This window comes from Oryctolagus cuniculus, chromosome 8, assembly GCF_051225735.1.
Source record: "Oryctolagus cuniculus isolate XC-2025 breed Fujian yellow rabbit chromosome 8, ASM5122573v1, whole genome shotgun sequence".
Lineage (NCBI taxonomy): Eukaryota > Metazoa > Chordata > Mammalia > Lagomorpha > Leporidae > Oryctolagus > Oryctolagus cuniculus.
In genome coordinates this window covers 2,393,902-2,415,192 of record NC_142874.1, presented here as the reverse complement: position 1 = coordinate 2,415,192, position 21,291 = coordinate 2,393,902, and the positions used below count along the sequence as shown (strand labels likewise).

Here is a 21,291-nt window from a genome sequence, read left to right as displayed (position 1 = left end):
TTGTAATGTTTTTTTTTTATTCAATCCTGTTGATTTCTTCTCTGATTTTAATTATTTCTCTTCTCCTACTAGATTTGGGTCTGGTTTGCTGTAGGTTTTCTAGATCCTTGAGCTGAATTGAAAGCTCATCTATTTGGTGCCTTTCCAATTTCTTGATGTAGGCACCTATTGATATAAACTTTCCTCTTAACACTGCTTTTGCTGCGTCCCATAAGTTTTGGTATGTTGTGCTGTTATCCTCATTTACTTCCAGAAAGTTTTTGATTTCTCTTTTGATTTCTTCTATGACCCATTGTTCATTCAGGAGCATGTTGTTCAATCTCCATGTGTTTGCGTATGCTCTAGGGATTCCTGAGTTGCTAATTTCCAACTTCATTCCTTTATGGTCTGAGAAGCTGCATGGTATGATTCTGATTCTTTTGAATTTGCTGAGACTTGCTTTATGGCCTAGTATGTGGTCAATCCTAGAGAAGGTTCCATGTACTGCTGAGAAGAATGTAAAATCTTTAGCTGTAGGATTGAAAGTTCTGTATATATCTGTTAGATCCATTTGGGCTATAGTGTCATTTAAATCTACTGTCTCCTTGTTGATCTTCTGTCTTGTTGATCTGTCTATTTCTGAGAGTGGAGTATTGAAGTCCCCTAGTACTATTGTATTGGGGTCTAAGTCTCCCTTTAAGTCCCTTAACAAATCTTTTAGATAAACCAGTGCCCTGTAGTTAGGTGCATATACATTGATAATTGTTATATCTTCTTGTTGTATTGATCGCTTAATCATTATATAGTGTCCCTCTTTGTCTCTCTTGACAGTTTTTGAGTTAAAGTTTATGTTGTCCGATATTAAGATGGCTACGCCCACTCTTTTTTCAGTTCTGTTGGCATGGTATATCTTTTTCCAGCCTTTCACTTTCAGGCTGTATGCATCTTTGTTGGAAAGATGTGTTTCTTGTAAGCAGCAAATAGATGGGTTTAGTTCCTTAACCCAATCAGCCAATCTGTGTCTTTTAACTGGACAGTTCAGGCCATTAACATTCAATGTGACCAATGATAAGTGGTAACTTTGCCCTGCCCTTTGCCAAAGATAAGTTCTAATATATGCTTTGAATTCCCTGTGATCTTTTGCTGTGAGGTTTCCTTCCTTTACCTTCTTTCATATTGATGACCATGTTTCTGTGTTTTGTGTGTAACACATCTTTAAGCATCTTTTGCAGGGCTGGATGAGTGGTGACAAATTCTTTCAATTTCTATTTGCTATGAAAATGCTTTATTTCACCTTCATTCACAAATGAGAGCTTTGCAGGATATAATATTCTGGGCTGGCAGTTGTTCTCTCTTAGTACCTGGGCTATATCTCGCCATTCCCTCCTAGCTTGTAGGGTTTCTGATGAGAAGTCAGCTGTGAGTCTGATTGGAGATCCTCTGAGAGTAATCTGACATTTCTCTCTTGCACATTTTAGGATCTTTTCTTTATGTTTCACTGTGGAAAGTTTAATTACAATGTGTCGTGGTGAGGATCTCTTTTGGTCGTGTTTATTAGGGGTTCTATGAGCTTCCTGTACTAGGATGTCTTTGTCCTTCTCCGAACCTGGGAAATTTTCTGCTAATATCTCACTAAAAAGGCCTTCTAATCCTTTCTCTCTCTCCATGCCTTCAGGAACTCCTAGAACCCGAATGTTGGGTTTTTTAATAGTATCCTGCAGATTCCTGACATTATGTTTTAGATTTCTAATTTCCTCTTCTTTTCCTTGGTCTGACTGTATCCTTTCCTGTTCTCTGTCTTCTAAGTCCGATATTCTCTCTTCTGCTTCACCCATTCTGTTTGTAAGGCTCTCTATTGTGTTTTTCATTTGATCTATTGAATTCTTCACTTCATTATGATTTCTCATCAGTATCACAGTTTCCTGTTGTACTAGTTGTTTCATTTCATTTTGATTCCTCCTTAATATTTCATTTTCACAAGATTTTCTATCTTGTCCATTAAGGATTTCTGTAGTTCAAGAATTTTTGAGAACTTCTTAATGTTCTTATGAATTTTTTGAGATCTGCTTCTTGCATTTCTTCTATCTCATCATCTTCATAATCTTGAATTGGGGTGTCTTTTTCATTTGGGGGCATCATGGTGACTTCCTTGTTTTTATTACCTCGGTTTTTGCGTTTGTTATTTGGCATATTGGAGATATTTGGTTTCTTCACTGTGGTGCTTTTTCTTGTTATACTATGACTCTAGATTAAGTGGACTATCTGTTTTTGATGGAGCCTTAGAGGCTTGAGATGGGTGTGGCCTGAGAGCTGTGTTTGGTGTGCCAAAGGTGACACTCCCAGGTTAGGTGTGGTAGATCTCTCTCTCTCTCTTTCTTTTTTTGAGTCAAAGGGGAAGTAATTCCGCACAGCTGAACGAAGTTGGAGGTAGTTAGCAGGCAAATGATATACCCACAGGAGCCAGAGATTGGAAGCTCTTTCCCAAGGACCACAGAGGGAATCTGTTCTGCCCTCAGAGTGGGCTCAAATTCTCCTTCAGTCTCCCACTGGGTTGCCAAATTTATGGAATTGTAGCATCTCTGGAGAGTACTCACATGAATTCCGTGAGTTCTGTCCCCCACTGTCTCTTTTTTCACAGTCTCAGTTCAGTAGCACCACAAATTTACTAGGTCCTAATCTCCTGTTAATTTGCCCTGCCCAGAGTCAGGTTTTTCTGCTAGGCTCAGGGCCAGTGCAGACCTGAGGTCGCTATTCTTATGACGTATGTCCAAGATGGCGCCTGCTCTTTGTCTTGCTCGCCCTTGAGAGGTGAGCGGAGAGAGAGAAACCCGTGTCCATACCAGTCACCTTTTTTTCTCTCTCTCCCTCTCTTCCAGTTAGCATGGTGAACTTTAACCCCCCGGGGGTCATTCCTTCTAGTCTCCTCTCTCCGCTTGCCTGCCGGTGTCTCGGGCTATTCAGGTTCAGCTCACCTCGTGTTCCAGCGGTGGTGTGTTGAGTCTGCTGCTGGTGTCCCGAACTGTGGGCTCCCACGCTCTCCACGCAGGTCCGCTGTGAATCATGCATTCCAGAAGAGTTTCTTCTGCTGTTTCCTCCCCTACTCTTCCTTGAACTTGCAGTATCTCCACTTTTATTAAACTGTCTCTCCCCATACTATCAGTGTGCTCCCTTCCTATTCTGCCATCTTGCTCCAATCGAGAATTTTTAATTCTAACTTTTGCAAATTGGATTGTGGAATTGAGGGTTTCCATTGATCTGAAAATAACTGCAGTGTAGCTGTCATCCTACCACTGATTGTTCAGTATCAGTCAAATCCTGCACTTGGAGACTACATGTATCCAATGTTCTCCCTTTGTGTATCTATTCCTTTGGGTATGTGCAGCCATATCTGTCCTTTTTTTAAAGATTGGTTTACTTAATTGAAAGGCAGAATTACAAAGAGGGAGGGGGAAGAAAGAGAGACAGAGATCTTAAATTTAAAAAAAATACAGCCCCAATAAAATAGATCCACTATGGCCTTTTTTATGAAATGCATTTCTCATTCTCATAAACTCCATTTTTTCAAGATTTTTACAACTGTTAATCTGTTTATATTTTCATAGTATTAAAATCATTGGTGTTCATTATTTTCTTTGCTTGAGTTCAGATCCAAATACTTGAAAAAAGAAACTATTATGGCAAATTAGGTGCAGTTTTTATGCTTGAGAGATTTCAGTATGCTGTGTATATTCAAACTGTTACAGCTTCATGCCTCCTGCTTCTGAAGCAGTGTATGGTGAGTGCTTGAGAGAGACTGGTATGCATTTGTATATGTATTTTAATATAAATATGTAACTTCCTTTACACTCTATGTTGCTAAGTCATAATTCACATGTGTTGTTATTAATAATGGGCCTTGTAATCTTTGAACCATTTGCAAATAATAAATATGTACTGCTGCATATTAGTAATATTTACTTTTCTTATATTTACTTCTCTTTTGTAAAGACTATTTTACATTCTTATGTAATATTTGATGCATACAAAAGAATATAATTGATATGCTGAGATATAAAACACAATAAACTAGCACTCCAAATCACTTAAGATTGGCACTGTATTTGTTTTTGGCAAGTGCTTGTTCTTTTATTATATATATAATAAAATAAATATTATATAATACATTAATATATTAATATAATATAATATATAATTATATAATAATAATAAAATATATTATATATATAAAACCTTGTACATTTGGGGAAAAAATTCCTTAAATGACATCTGATTTCCTGTTTATTCTACTTTACTGAGCTGGCATTGAAAGGGATCTCAGCATTTCTTCAATCCTCCCATTACAGGCCCTTGCCAAGAGCATTTTGTTTGTAAAATGAAATCAGCATTCCCACCTGAAAACATAAAATGTTGTAAAAAAGGAATCTTTTCTGTAATGGAAACAAGTCTGGGAGACATCTGCTGGGAAGGAATGAAAAGCACAAGTGAGCTCCACCTCTTACTGAACTGGGCAGGTTTTGCTATTGAGTTCCTCGGTTTTCATGAACTTACAGTGTCAGCAGCAAATGATAACATCAGTCACAACACCCATTTTATATTATATGAATTCATGGTTGAAAGAACTCTCTACAAATAGTTTTGTCAAAATATTGTGGTTGCTACCAAAATTAAGCATCTAAAAATGAAACCATCTAAACCTTGAATTATGTATTTAAAATAAATACTCAGGAGAATTTTTACAAACAGCATTTCAGTTACTCTGGGTAAATACAGTAAATCTCTATAATTCCATAGCATCTATTTCAGAGTCAACACAAAGTCAGAAAATTAAACTGCCATGTACACAATATTGAATCCATTCAAGAAACCAGGGCTGCTTGCTATAAGGCAAGTGGTGGGAGCAGGCCAGGAGTGGGGGCAGGGAGGCATCAGCACCCTGTCCTGCAGCACAGACTTTGGCACCTGGGGAAATCTGGCAGAGCCTGGCAAGATGAGGCACCCCCAGCCTCCAGGACCTGCTTGGAAGCTGAGATACCTCGGCCAGCTCCAAAGTTCTCGGGTCTAATCTCAGAGCTGGACCCCATTGCTGATCTTGATGCCTTCAGTTCCAGCATCTAAGGCAGCCCACAAGGTGGCCAATGGTCCAGGTGACTTCCTGTGTCCCCATGCCAACCCACTTGCCAAAACCAATGCACCAGAAGAAGATAAAAAGATAAAGTTATTTTAAAATGGGCAGTTTTGAGAAGAGGTGCAAAGTCACAGCACCATTAAATCACAAACAGATTTAGGTTTGCTCACTGTTTCTCAGTCCTCCCTTTCTTCTCTGCTCCCATGACTGCATATTTTGCTGCTATTCTGATGGGGAAAAATGCAAAATGCCTGTTTTCTCTTTTGTGGTTTGAAGAGTTATTTAGAGCTGGACTTGGGATCAAATTCAAGGTTTTCTTTTTCTGTGGAGTGTTTTAGCCATTACATCTAAATGCTTGAGTGTGAGCATCACTTTTCCAGGCCTCCCTGAGAGGGTGCAGTTTATTTTCACAAGTACTACTCAGATATTATCTTTCATCATAGAGCACAGCCACCGTTGGCATTCAGCTCATTTTTTTATCTGTAAACAATAAAATTCATTTGATCTGCCTTCTATATTTGATTTTTCCACTTAATATGTTTCAAATGATACATTTTCAGCATTTTGTTTGCTTTCCTCCTGTTACAAATTTTACACTAGGACTGGAGGGCCAATCCGTGGCAGTTACTCATAAAGCCTCTATTGGACTTCAATAACTGACTGATGTTTTCTGAAATTTTTTTTGCCAAGTTGCAGTTTTTCCTCATCCTAAGCCACAAGCCTTCCCATATGTATCACCACAGTGACACCTAGAAGTTTAACAACAATTTGCTTGAAAATGGGGTGTTTTCAGAATTGGTGACTAATGATGGCACCATTCAAACACAAATGGGCTTGGGCTCTCTTTCTGTTTCTCTGACCATTTCAGTTACTCAAGTGTATATAAACCCTGACAGCTCATGTGAATGCAAATTCTGCCATTTAGGGTAAGAAGTAAGTGTAGGGCTAGCTATAGGATGAGTGTTAGGGTTATTATTAGGACTCAGATGAGAGCTAGGATTGGTGTTAAGGTTTAGAATGAGTGCTATTATTAAGGCTATTGTTAGGGTTGGGGTTAGGGTAAGATTTAGAGCTAGGTTTATGTTTAGTGTCAGTGTTAGTATTAGGCTTATGGCAAGAGTCGGGGCTAGTTTTAGGATTAGGGTTCTGTTAAGTTTAGGCTTAGGTCTAGGTTAGATTAAAAGCCATGGTTAGGGTTATGGCTAGGGCTAGGCTTAGGGTTAGGGCTACACATAGAGTTATGTTTAGCTTTAGGGTTAGAATAAGGATTAGGTCTAGGGCTAGTGTTATATTTAGGATTAGATTTGTGATTAGAATTATAGATAGGGTTAAGACTATTGTTAGGCCTAGGGATAGAGCTAGGATTAGGGATAAGTTTAGGTGTAGGTCTAGGGATAGAGTTAGAGCTGTGGTTTATATACATTATATATATAATACATATATTTTATATATATGGTTATAAATATATATGGTTATATATGGTTATATATCTATATATAATATATAGAGAGAGTTGTGGTTATATATAATATGCAGTTATAGTTGAAGATAGGGTCATCATCACTAGGATGAAGCTTAGTCTTTGGTTAGCATGATGGTTAGTTTAAGGCTAGTGTTAGATATAGCATTAAAATTAGCTTCAGGACTATGTACAAGTTCACACTGAATGCTAGTTTGTTTTAGGGTTAGGCCTAAACAGAAGGATAGGATTAGTGTTGGGGAGAGATTTAAAATTAGTTTAAGATTAGGGTTATATTTAGTTCTATGGTAAATTTTAGAGTTAGAGCCAGAATTAGGAATATGGTTAGAGCTAGTGTGATAGTTAAAGTTAGGACTATGGACAGGTTTTAGGCCAGGGTTAGGGTTAGGGTTAGGGTTAAGGTTAAGGCAGGATTAGGTTTATGTTTTGGTATTAGTGTTAGGGTTAGAGTTGTGGCTCATATTAGGATTAAGGTTAATGCTTGAGTTATTAAGGCTAAAGTTAGGGATAGGATTAGAGTTTAGATCAGCTTAAAGCATCATGTTGGGATACAATTAGGTTTTTGGCTAACTATAGAGTTAAGGTAACGTTATGGTTAAGATGAGGGACAAATTTAGGGTTAATGCTTTGTCTAGGGATTGACCTAGTATTAGGCTTCAGAATTGGTTTAGATCTAGGATTAGGTTTAGGGTTAGGGTTAGGACTAAGGCTAAGGCTAGGGCCAGGGTAAGGATTAGGGCTTAGACTAATTAATTAATTATTAACTATTAATTTGGTTTATTTTTATAAAATGAAAAGCAATAAAGACATAGTAATATGAATAGCAATCGTATTTTTAAAAATTCCTCCTAATAAATCTCATGTTGATTCTAAAACTGAGGTGAAAGACTAGAATTTAGGTGGATCTACAGAACATGGACACAGAGACAGACCATATCATCCCAAACTGGCTACTGCCTAAAAATTGGTATTCAATTCCAAGTTTTAAAGGACATTTTAAAACTAACCAATGGCAGAGACATCTAGGTTAACATATCCCAACTATAATCAAACTAAGGAGAGAATTACTTTGTTACTTCCCAAGACTCTTTAATAAACTGATTTTAGTTGCTCTTTCTTAATATTTGCTCTTCATTATGGTAGTTCAGTTATTTCCTTATTAACTAGAAAACAGTTCAAAATGTTTGCAGAAAATGGAGTTAAAAGTTGTTTATTTTGTGAATTTTTTAACCTATGCAGTTTTCTCAAAATAAACATTTCCATGAACTTTTTAAAACATCCTCATACATCTTAAGATACTCTTCCAGAATGATATATCAACTCCACTGACTCATGTTACACATCCACATGAGTGGAGATGCAATCTGTAGGTGGTATCATCTTGATGTTTCTGTATGCCTTACACCACACAAAGAAGATCCCTGTCTGTCTCTGACAAGATAATATTAATCTTATTCTCCAAGTGGTCACGCAGAATATCACAAAGGTCAGAAAGAAAACTTCATTCAGTGTTACTGTGTTCACAGAGGATGGCATTTATTCCTTAGGAAGTAGCATCCAGACCATCATAATGGGACATCCCACCCGTGAGGTACAGGTCTGCTTCCACATCCTGCAGGATGCTGCTCCCAGAACCAGCACGCAGGGCCACAGCTTTGACTCATGATGCTAAGGTCCTTCCTACCCCAAGAGTTAATATGAGTTAGTTTGAGGTGTCTTTTGATTCACTCAATCATGGTTGCCAGGGCAACAGATTCATCCAGGGTGCATGATCGACCCATTCCAGTATGTAGAGCAAAGGCTTCTGAAGTGACAGAATTTCAGTTCTCTGGTAAAGTTATCTGTTTTGAGAGAGCTGAGCCACCACCTGTATCAAAGACTTCTCGGTACAATTCAGGCTGATCCTTGTTTTTCTCCTCATCAATCCTAGCAGAAAAAGAAGTGACAGGAGCACCTTCAACTTCTCTCACTGCAGACACAACTTTGTCCATATCTTGGGTATGCTTAATGTTGAATTGTACTCAGTGGTTCCCTCTATAGGATAGCCATGAGCTTTGGAAGGATTTATATGCCTGGATGTGCAGGCTCCAAGCCCTTTGGAAAACCAGTTTTTCAATGCCTGGGGTGCAGCATCATAGGTTGTGTGAAGAGAGTAGATGCCAACTCTGTTCTCCAAAGCCCAGAACACCGGGCGCTCTTTTCAGAACATCCAGGTAAAATGCTTTATGTGTAGCAAAATAGGTGGAAGGTAGGAAAAGATGAGATCTGCCTTCTTATGCAGAGCCTCCTCCATCACCTGCTCAGTCAAGTCATTGGTCAGGAAGAGTGTATTTATAGTTTGTGGTGGGCTTGGTTCCACCAGCAATCCAACATTGTCCCAACTCTCAGCAGAAGACAGGGATGCAAAGTCATTCAAGGAGGAAATGAGAGTCTTCAGACCCATGAAGGAACAGGAAGAATTGCAGTTCAGAGACTACATAAACCAGACTGTCATGGGGACCAGGTGTAAGCAACATGACAACATACAGCAATTTTTGGACAAAACTCAATTTGAGTCCAGGTACATCTCCATAGCCTTTAATCTGTCTTTTTACATTGGCTTTTGTTTTCTAAACATAATTTTTCAAGTTGTTGTATATTTGGATTGCAGAACAGTTTGTAAGACGAATTTTTAACGTGCATTGCTAAAAATGTTCTGAGTGAAGCTAATTGTCAACTTTATTAAGGAGGATTGCTTTCTGTCCACCTAGTGTAAAAATAAAATCAAGTAATGAAAAAAATGTGTTTACAAATTTAAAGCCAAAGAAACAGAAAGATCTGAAATTAGACCTGATAGAAAATGAGGAGTCCAACAAAAATCCCATTATGTTGATTTAAGACATGGCTGGCTTGTACTAATACCATATACAAATAAAAAAGAAGAATGAATGCTGCAGGTTTCATTTGAGATTCATCAAATGTGAGGTATTATTTGAACAGCTACAAAGAAGCATTCAAGATGGAGAAGGAACTATAGTCTAAAGGTCATGGAAGACGTTCATACTGGAAAGAGAAGTGTCTGATTACAGATGGCAAAAATCAGTCAGGCAGAATCAGAGATTGGGATGAATGGGAGATTAGAGGGAATACCTAGATGGGGAATGTTAAGGAGAAAGCAGATGGTTTCAGGAGGAAAATACAAGAAACCATCAGTAGAGTTATGATAGAAACAGAGAGGAATTACTAGGGGAAAATCATATATAGTACTTTCAAATATGACAAAGAAAAGCATTTAAATGGGCATTATGCATTTAGTGTAGTGGTTATGATGCCTATTTTTTTTTTTGACAGGCACAGTTAGACAGTGAGAGAGAGAGAGAAAGACAGAAAGAAAGGTCTTCCTCCCATTGGTTCACCCCCAAATGGCCACTACGGCTGTCGCACTGTGCCAATCCGAAGCCAGGAGCTAGGTGCTTCCTCCTGGTCTCCCATGTGGGTACAGGGGCCCAAGCATTTGAACCATCATCCACTGCCTTCCCAGGCCACAGCAGAGAGCTGGACTGGAAGAGGAGCAACCGGGACAGAACCGGCACCCCAACCAGGACTAGAACCTAGAGTACTGGTGCCGCAGGCTGAGGATTATCCTAGTGAGCCACAGCACCGGCCTATGATGCCTATTAAGATACCCTAGTTCTACTTTAGAGTGCCTGGATGTGACTTCCAGAATCAATTAATTAGGCTTCTATCACACCTCTGAGAGACTGGGACTACATTTCTGGCTCTTGTATTCAGTCTTGGCCCAGGTCTGGCTGCTGTGGGTGTTGAGGAATGAATTAATGCAAAAAAGTGTTTTTATACCTGTATGTCTCATTCTTCCTAGCTCCCTTTCTCTTGAAGATAAAAGTATTTTTTAGACATGACAAAAGATTCAATTAATGCAATGATTAGAGAATAGCCTTTGGCTCTGACTATAATTTATGTTACTGGTAAGTGTTTCAGGGCTTCAATTAAGACTAATTTGAGTAGGTTAAAATTCAAATGTATAATAGAATGATTTGCCTGAAAATATAACATTAAAAAATTTCTGTGCAACCTACATTAATAGACTGAGAGAAATGTATGGAGGATTATTTAAGGCCACACAATAGATTCTGTCCTCCACACACTCCTGGTCTTATCTATACATAAGTACAGGCTCCAAAAAGCTCTCAAAGATCATACTGTTTTAGCAATTCCAAAATAACCTAAATAATCTGTTTATGCTTTTTTTTTTAATTTGACAGCTAGAGTTAGACAGTGAGAGAGAGGTCTTCCTTCTGTTTGTTGGTTAAGCCCCCAAATGGCAGCTACGGATGGCACTGTGTTGATCTGAAGCCAGAAGCTACCTGATTCCTCCTGGTCTCCCATGCAGGTGCAGGGGCCCAAGCACTTGGGCCACCCTCCACTGCCTTCCTGGGCCACAGCAGAAAGCTGGACTGGAAGAGGAGAAACCAGGACTAGAACCCATATAGGTTCTAGTGCCCATATGAGATACTGGCACCACAGGTGGAGGATTAACTGACTAAGCCATGGCACTGACCCCTGTTTATATTTTAACACTAGATAATTCTTGGCTCTGCAGCATATTGAGTGTTTATTTCCAGCCTTGAACTAAAACACTATGCACAACATCATCTTTATGACTCATAAAGGTTCTGTTTCAGAATACATCTCATAGGTATTTAGCAAATTTCCTCTTAATTTTTAATTTGAAATGTAACAAATATATCTTTTTGGTATAGCATCAGAAAGACAAGAGACTGTCTAAAGCCATACAACCCTGAACCTCCCACCCCCAATCTCATCTGATCTTGGAAACTAAGATGGGTCAGGCCTGGTTAGTACATGGATGGGAGAAAGACAAGATACTAATTTGCTCTCAGCTTACATGGCTCTATTGTCTTACAACCATGCCAACTTTATCTTGTTCATGTGCATTCTCTAATGATGAATGTTGTGTTTGCCTTCCCATTTTAATTAACAAATTTTCATAAAGGTCCTAAAGCACAATGTAAAATGAGCTGAGGAATGATGAAGTAAGCAAGTTACTGAGATATATTAATTTCTCTGGTCTTAGAAACATGTAGACATGTAGAAGTCAATAGATCTATATCTGGAAGAGAAAGTGAAAGAAGGTGGTAGTGAGAGAACTGGTCAGGATTGTACCTACATTCTACTGTGCAAAACAAGATTATGATAGAAATGTATACAGAATAACAGATATATAAGCTGGAAGAACAAAAACAATAAACCTCCCTCTGCAAGAATAATGTTTTACCCATGATTACAGGCTGGAAAGACATTCTTGAAAGGGCACTCACAATTTATTAATTGGTAAAGATTAAACACAACTTAGTTTCATGAAGACATTCATTTGCTACTGATTTTTTAAAAAATTTGTTAGTAAAGATAATATAATTTTAAGAATTATTACCCAAATTAATTACAGAATTCCAAAGAAAGATCATGTGTCACTAAGAACTGAACAATGGAAAAATAATTCAATGATATTAACTATGTTCCTCTTAATACAGGGATACCCTTGGGATGCCATGTTAGCATGTTTCAATAGAGTATCTCCAGATTTTATATACCTAAAATTCCATAAAAAGCATGCATGTTGGAGGATTCCAAGATGGTGGAATAGGGAAGCACATATACTAGCGGTAACTAGTTTCAAAAAATGTTGGAAGTACATTGTTGGGGAAGAGTTAGAGAAAACTGCAGTGGAAATTCTACAGAAGAGAAACACCATGGATCAGTGTGGAAGATGCAGACATGCAGCATGAACACAAACACAACATGATGCCAGCAGCCAAGAGGAGGAGAAAGCACCAGCTTTGGAGAGTGAGCTGAGATCAGACTGCAGCAACCCATACCACTGGTGATATAGACAGAGGGAGACTTTGATGTGAGTCTGGCCTGGAGCTCTGAGGGGAAAGTGTACCCACTGACCCAGTAAAAAACAAGGGGGGCATGTTTCTCTCACTACATTCACTAAGCAATGGTGCCCAATAACCAGTTGAGAGGAGGTGGGCACCATTTTGGACAGAAACAGAAGCTGCAGAAGCTCTTGTGCACATGCCCAGCACCTGGCTGAGACAAGACGCCATCTACTAACAGTACCAGTGGCAGCAGCTTGAATGCATGCAACTTGCAACTTGTGGGGAGAAGGAAGCATTTGGTTGGTGGCTGTTGTACATGTGTGTGATCCAGAGATTCTAACAGAAGGAAAACTCCATGTTTCCTACTGACTTTGAGTCTGGCTGGGCAAATTGTGTACCCACATATTACTGAGGTCCCCCCAATCTCTCAACATGTCACAGGCTCCAGTGCTCAAACTGTTGAGGCTCTGGGAATGTCTCTGCCTCTCTGTGAATGAGACAGTCTAGCAAGGTGGAGCAAATCCTCTGCACCCATTGACAGTGGGAGCCTTGTGTGCTGAGACTGTGGAAACTCTGTGACTGCATAAGAAGGCACAGGATACAGCTGGTTCTCTGGGCAACCAATGTGAGCTGCTCTACAGGCACTTATCAAAAGAGAAAATTTTAAAAACCACAGGCAAGTGAAAAATGCTCAGTATCACTAGTCACCATAGAAATACAAATCACAATCACAATGAGGTTTGACCTCACCCCTGTCAGAGTGGCTCTCATACAGAAATCAACAATCAACAAATGCTGGCCAGAATGTGGGGAAAAGGCATCTTAATCCACTATTGGTGGGAAAATATACTAGCACAGCTATTGTGGGAGATGTATGGAGACACCTCAGAAACTTGAACATAGATATAGCATATGACTCAGCAATCTCAATCCTGGGAATTAATCTAAGTGAAATGAAATAGGCATATGAGGGGCCAGCACTGTGGTGCAGTAGGTTAATGCCCTGGCCTGAAATGCTGGCATCCCATATGGGCACCGGTTCTAGTCTTGCCTGCTCCTCTTCTGATCCAGCTCTCTGCTATGGCCTGGGATAGCAGTGGAAGATGGCCCAAGTTCTTGGGCCCCTGCACCACATGGGAGACCTGAAGGAAGCTCCTGGCTTCTGGCTTCAGATCAGTGCAGCTCTGGCCATTGCAGTCATCTGGGGAATAACCAGCGGGTAGAAGACCTCTCTCTCTGTCTCTACCTCTCTCTGTACTCTGTATTTCAAATAAATTAAATCTTAAAAAAAGAAATAGGCATATGAAAGAGCTATCTGTATCCTCCTGTTCATTGCAGCTCAATTAACAATAGCTAAGATATGGATTCAACCTAGATGTCCATCAACTGATGACTGGATAAAAAAATGTGATATATATATATGTACATACATATATATGTATATATAATAAACAACTACTCAGCTATAAAATATAATTAAATCCTTTGTTTTGCAACACAATGAATACAATAGAAAACCATTAAATTTGGTGAAATAAGCAAATCCCAAAAAGACAAATACCTGTGTTCTCCTTGATCTGTGGTAACTAATAGAGCAGCAAAAAATGGAATGTATAGGAGTGAAATTGATATTTTGAGAGTTTATGGTTGTTTACAGCCCTTGTCTCTACTGCTGAACAACAGTACTGTACTCTTTACTTAGTATAAGGTGAATCTTAAGAGTAAAAAGTCCACTGAAAGTAGATCAGTGTAGAAAGTAAGAGAAGTAGGGCTGACACTGTGGTGTAGTGCGGAGAACTGTGCCCAGTTTCAGTCCCAGAGGCTCCACTTCCAATCCAGCTCCCTGCTAATGTGCCTGGAAAAGATCAGATCACTCAGGGGCTTAGGCCCCTGCAACCACGTGGGAAACTTGGAAGAAGCTCCTGGCTCCTGGTTTTGGACCAGCCCATCTCCAGCCATCGCAGCCATGCGGGGAGTAAACCAGTGGATGGAAGATCTCTCTCTGTCTCTTCCTTCCTTTGTCTTTGTAACTTTGCCTTTCAAATAAAAAATGAATAGATCTTTAAGGAAAAATAAGACAGGGAATTAGAGAGAAAGGATGAGAGAGGATGTATGAGTGGGAGAGAGGATAAGATGGGAAGTATCACTATGTTCCTAAATCTGTATATATGAAATACGTGAAATCTGTTTACCTTAAATTAAAAAAATTAAAAACTGACATTTAATCTCAATAGCTGTGAAATAGAATAACTACAATAAAAAATCCTACTTGTAGGCCAAATAAATTGGAATAGTAATAAAAATGCAATATAATTTTAAAAATGGTCTGACTTTAACATGTATCATCCCAGATGATGTATTGAAAACCTAATACCTGGGACTGGTGCTGTGGCACTGTGGGCTGAGCCTCTGCCTGTGGTGCTAGCATCCCATATGTTACCAGTTCATGTCCTGGCTGATGCTCTTCCAATCTAGCTCTCTGCCACCTGAGAAAGCAGCAGAGAATGACCCAAGTGCTTTGACCCCTACATTGATATAGGAGACCTGAAGGAAGCTCCTAGCTCCTAGGTTCAGACTGGCCAAGCTCCAGCCATTGTCGCCATTTGAGGAGTGAACCATCAGATGGAAGACCTTTCTCTCTGTCTCTCCCTCTCTCTGTCTGTAGCTCTACCTCTCAAATGAACAAAATCTTAAAAAAAATCCCCAAGACAATAGTTTCAACCCTCAGGAATAGATTGACACCAATTTTGAAAGGACCTTGAGGTGATAAGTTTTATCTCTTATACTCTCTCTCACCAGTAATGACTTCTGCCAAGTTAAGTTACAGGAATATGGCCCTCTCCTGATGGGGCCTCTTGATCATGGACTTCTCATATGACTGTAAGATACACTTTTTCTTTATAAATTATACATTGTACACTGGTTTTATCTCTTACACTCTCTCTCACCAGTAATGACTTCTGCCAAGTTAAGTTACAGGAATATGGCCCTCTCCTGATGGGGCCTCTTGATTATGGACTTCTCATATGACTGTAAGATATACTTTTTCTTTATAAATTACACATTGTACACTGGTTTTGTAACAACACCAAACAGACTAAGACTGAAAATAGATCAATACATATTTTCTCATCTTTAGGAAAGAGAGAAGGAAAATGGAGAGCCAGCGTGTGGCTTAGCAGGTTAAACTGCTGCCTGGAGTGCTGGCATCCTATTTGGACACTGATTCTAGTCCTGGCTTGCTTTACTTCTGATAACTCCTTATTAATATGCCTGGAAAAGCAACAAAAGATGCCCTAAGTACTTGAGAGTGTACACTCATGTGGAGAATTGGATGAAGATCCTGACTTCTGGCTTCAGCTTGACCCAGCCCTGGACATAGCAGCCATTGGTGAGTGAACCAATGGATGGAATATTCTCTCTCTCTCTGTATCTCTCTCTATTTCCCCCCCTCTCCTTGCCTCTTCCCCTCTCTCTGTAATACTGCCTATTAAATAAATAAATCTTTAAAACAAAACAGAACACTAGCTTCTGGAGGATATCATGTTAATTTAAAAAAAGAGAAGAAAAGTGCACAGAACTTTAGAAAGCCATGAGACTATTAATTTTTTATTTTTAAAATTTTTTTAAAGATTTATTTATTTATATGAAAGTCAGAGTTACACAGAGAAAGAAGGAGCGGCAGAGAGAGAGAGGGATCTTCTACACTCTAGTTCACTCCCCATCTGGCTGCAACAGCTGGAGCTGCACTGATTTGAAGCCAGGAGCCAGGAGCTTCTTCCAGGTTTCCCAAGCAGGTGCAGGAGCTCAAGGTCTTGGGCCATCTTCTATTGCTTTCCTAGGCCATAGAGAGAGCTGAATTGGAAGTGGAGCAGCTGGGACTTGAACCAGTGCCCATATGGATGCCAGCACTGCCGGCAACAGACTTACCGGTTGTGCCACAGTACCGGCCCTATTTTTTTTTTTAATTTAGTTCATGTCTGTTCTCTAATGAGAATAGGGAAGGATTTTTTAATATTTATTTTTTATTTGAAAGGCAGATTTACAGAGAGGCAGAAGGAGAGGGAGGGAGGGAGAGGGAGAGGGAGAGTGAGAGAGAGAGAAAGAGAGAGAGAGAAGTCTTCCATCCACTTGTTCACTGCCCAAATGGCTACAAACAGCCAGAGCTGAGACAATCTGAAACCAGGATCCAGAGCTTCTCCTGGGCCTCCCACATGATTGCAGGGTCTCAAGGACTAGGGCCATCTTCCACTGCTTTCCAAGGCCATAGCAGAAAGCTGAGTGGGAAGTGAAGCAGGCAGGACCTGAACCAGCATCTATATGGGATTGCAGCACTGCAGGCAGTGGCTTTACCCACTATGCTACAGTGCCAGGCTCATATTATTTAGCAACCAACATAAGAAGCATACTTCAAAAAGTTTGCAGAAAGTTGAATTAAAAATAAGAGAAAACTGAAAATAAGCTAAAGAATAATTAAATAATCACCTTACTGGAGAAAAATTAATTTTCTTTGATCTTGGAAATATATAGATGTCCTTATGATCATAACTGGAAGAGAAGATGAATGGAGAGAGTGGTGGTTGGGTGCACACTTCAATTTCAATGTGCAAAATAAAATTATTATTGAAATGAATTGGAAGTGGAGTAGCCAGGACTTGAACTGGTTCCCATATGGGATGCTGGTACTGCAGGCAGTGGCTTTACCCACTATGCCACAGTGCCAGCCCCTATGTATAAATCTTATGACATAAGTAGAGACATTATGTCATATTATCCATTCCACATGAACAGTGAATGGTGATGTGAATATGTGAAAATATTCAATCTATGCATGATGATATGAAGTATTCATGGACAAAAAATTGTGTAACTTTTAGATATAGACAGATACATATATTAAGTGATTTTGTAAAGATGAGTTTAATTAGACCAATATAAATACACTAGTCATATGCTCTGTCAGATGTAGCCACAGGATCTGCAAATGTTTGGAGTTACCAAGTTTACATCCTTAACCAGAAGACATGGTGAATGAGAATTTAGAGTCTTTTTCAATGTATGATTAAATGAATAACTACAGTGAACTGGAAAATATGAATAAGAGGTTGGTGTTATTGGAAGTGGGTCCAATAGAGGGGGAATCCCCTTGCAGTACTACAAATGACTCATATAGAACAATAGTGTGAATAAGCTAGAAGGTGATATTCCAGATAAAATTTGCATCTGGGTGCCGCTGTAGCTCAATAGGCTAATCCTCCACCTGCAGCACTGGCACACCAGGTTCTAGAACCAGTTGGGGCACCGGATTCTGTCCTGGTTGCTCCTCTTCCTGTCCAGCTCTCTGCTGTGGCCCAGGAGTGCAGTGGAGGATGGCCCAAGTTCTTGGGCCCTGCACCCGCATGGGACACCAGGAGAAGCACCTAGCTCCTGGCTTCGGATCAGTGTGGTCCACCAGCCATAGCGTGCCAGCTGCAGTGGCCATTAGGGGGTGAACCAATGGAAAAGGAAGACCTTTCTCTCTGTCTCTCTCTCTCTCACTGTCCACTCTGCCTGTAAAAAAAAAAAAATTGCCCTCTTTCAGGTCCTCGGTTCCAAGATGACAAAGAGAAGAAGGAACAACGGCCGTGCGAAAAAGGGCCGTGGCCACGTGCAGCCTATTCGCTGCACTAACTGCGCTCGCTGTGTGCCCAAGGACAAGGCCATTAAGAAGTTCATAATCCGCAACATAGTGGGGGCCACGGCTGTCAGGGACGTATCCGAAGCGAGCATTTTCGATGCCTATGTGCTTCCCAAGCTGTATGTGAAGCTGCATTATTGTGTGAGTTGCGCCATTCACAGCAAGGTGGTCAGAAATTGATCTCGTGAAGCCCACAAGGACCGGACGCCACCTCCGCGATTTAGACCAGCTGGTGCTGCCCCACGGCCTCCACCAAAGCCCATGTAAGGAGTGTAATCTTTAAGGGCTGAAGAAAAGTTGTTCTCTGGAAAAATAAAGTGGAATCTATGGTTTATGTAAAAAAAAATTGCATCTGATATGTACCCCTAAAGATGTACATGTTTAGGATTCTGAGCTTTGAAAAGAAGTACACATGAATGCAAATTCTTGCCATGTTATATTTTGCAAGGCAATTTTGTTATATTACTAAAACTTTGACCTACATTTCTCCTCACATGGAATTAAGAATTCAATCCATAAGTAGAGGTGTACTTCAAAGATTAAATAAGATAAAATATACAAGACCCCATAGATATGCTTTTAATTAAACAGCATTTGAAAAACTTGTTCTCTTGCTATAGGTCATGGGACTCCAAATCCTATTAAGTTGACATTTACCAATGCCATCTTACTAGTTAAAGTGATCAGTTTAAGTTCATAATTGATCATAAATATAGGATTAAGTGTCAAAGGGATTATATAAAAAAGATCAGTGCCTGCTAATAATAATTGATAGAATTAAAAAGTGGAGAATGATCCAACATGGGAAGTAGGATACACATCAGACTCATATAATCACAAATGCCCTAAACAGCACTCTGGCCTCAGAATCAGCCCTTAAGGCATTCAGATCTGGCTAAAAAGCCCATGAGAGTTTCTCAGGCATGGAAAGCCAAGACATTGTGGCAAAAAATGACCTAAATGAAAAATCTCTGTGAGTGAGATCCCGGTGGAAAGAACAGGCCATCAAAGAAGGAGGTACCTTTCTCTGAAGGGAAGAGAGAACTTCCACTTTGATCATGGCCTTGTCTAAATAAGGTCAGAGTTTGTGAACTCAAGAGACTTCCATAGCCTTGGCAGCTCATAACAAGAGCCTCAGGTGATTACGGACATCATAAAGAAGAGTGTCAATTGTTAAATCAACAACAGGAGTCACTGTGCACTTGCTCCCCATGTAGGACCTCTGTCCTTAATGTGTTGTACCATGAGAATTAACTGTAAAAGTAATCTTCAAACAGTACTTTATACTCTCCTTGACTCCCTCGCTCTCTTTCTCCCTCTCTCTCTTCTGAAAAGTCTGACTTTCAAATAAGTCAATCAATAATTAAAAAAAAAAAAAACTAAGAAAGCAGAACAGATTCAAGAGAAAAAAATAAATGTTTTAATAAGGACTCCAGAACAGACTATAAATGTGGTACTACTGCAGTTTTCTCACTATGATGTACTAAAAGAAAAATAATGTGTATTATCATGTACTAATTTGAATGACTGATTATTGGTAATTAGAATTTAGTTTTAAATGAAAACATTTCAAGTGACAATATTCATCAGCCTAGTAGAAAAAGGTTGAAACAGGCCAGCGCCACAGCTCACTAGGCTAATCCTCCACCTGTGGCGCTGGCACTATGGGTTCTAGTCCTGGTTGGGGTGCTGGTTCTGTCCCAGTTGCTTTTCTTTCAGTCCAGCTCTCTGCTATGGCCCGGGAAGGCAGTGGAGGATGGCCCAAGTGCTTGGGCCCTGCACCCGCATGGGAGACCAGGAGGAAGCACCTGGCTCCTGGTTTGGATCCGTGCAACGCTGGCCGTAGCAGCCATTTGGGGGTGAATCAATGAAAGGAAGAACTTTTGTCTCTCTCTCTCTAACTCTACCTGTCAAAAAAAAAAAAAAAAAGGTTGAAACAAAGCACTCTCAATCTCACAAAGTCATGTGAATAGAAGGCATATCTGATTTATTCTAATAGGCCTTCCTAAAATTTACTAATTTTTTCTGACAATAGTGAATTTGGCTCATCATAGAAAATTCTTTGAAGGCTCTTGTTAAAATTGTCCCTCTTTGAAAAAGTAAATTTTACTGCATGAATCTACGAGAGGTAAATTTTTGATTTATAGAACATTGGAAAACCAATTATGCTTAGTCTCTAATTTCTGATTTACTTTATAGAACAGAAATTATACAGAAAAAATTCACTTTATCTATTTTTTTAAATATTTACTTACTTATTTGACAGAAAGTCAGGAGAGAGACAGAGAGGTCTTCCCTTTGCTGGTTCACTCCCCAGTGGCCACAATGGTCAGAGCTGGGCCAATCCAAAGCCAGGAGCCAGGAGATTTTTCTGGGTCTCTCACATGGGTGCAGGGGTCCAAGCACTTGGGCCACCATCCGCTGCTTTTCCAGGTCATTAGCACAAAGCTGGATTGGAAACGGAGCAGCCGAGACATGAACTGTCACCTGTATGGGATAGCAGAGCCACAGGCAGAGGCTTAATGACTGTGGCATGCACAGGCCCCCACTTTATCTAAATTTATGGTAAGCCCATGAGTTGCACCACAACACAATTTTTTCTTCCTGCTCTCCTGCCCTCCTGCCCTCCTGCCCTCCTCCCCGCCTACCCCCTGCCTTCCTGCCTGCCTGCCTTCCTGCCTGCCTTCTTGCCTGCCTTCCTTCCTGTCTGCCTGCCTGCCTACCTGCCTTCCTTCCTTCCTGCCTGTGGGTAAATTAGGCACAGGAGGCAATTCAAAGATGGTGGCTGAAGGGAAATTACGCACACGTGGCAATTCAAAGATGGCACCCAAAGGAAGTAAGGTGGGCGGTGCCCAAAGTCATTTACCACCAAAGCTGATTGGCCGCGCAGCATCAGGGTTGGTGACAACTGATGATGTGTACAGACATATGGCTGGTCCTGTAAAAAGTTGCAACAGGAGTCACTGCGCCCTGTAAAATGACCTTTTAAGTAATTGGTTGGCCCTTATGCCCTGCCCCAGTAATCATGTGGTCTTGTGCTTTAAAAGGCTTTAAAAGGTTCTTGTTTGCTTGACTTGACTCACCACTGCGTCTAGTGACTGTCTCTGGGATTGGGAGGCTGGGGAAT

General features: G+C 40.1%; 2 pseudogenes across 1 annotated transcript; one reads left to right on the top strand and one right to left on the bottom strand.

Annotated features, from left to right (window-relative positions):
• Positions 1 to 8,001: 8,001 nt before the first annotated feature.
• Positions 8,002 to 21,197, bottom strand: LOC149124797 (NIF3-like protein 1; annotated as a pseudogene). The gene is made up of 4 exons (XR_016212500.1): positions 21,031 to 21,197; positions 20,420 to 20,651; positions 8,362 to 9,330; positions 8,002 to 8,252 (listed from the first exon to the last, which is right to left on the bottom strand). The product of XR_016212500.1 is annotated as an NIF3-like protein 1 (transcript).
• Positions 18,060 to 18,510, top strand: LOC100359088 (small ribosomal subunit protein eS26 pseudogene; annotated as a pseudogene).
• Positions 21,198 to 21,291: the final 94 nt, after the last annotated feature.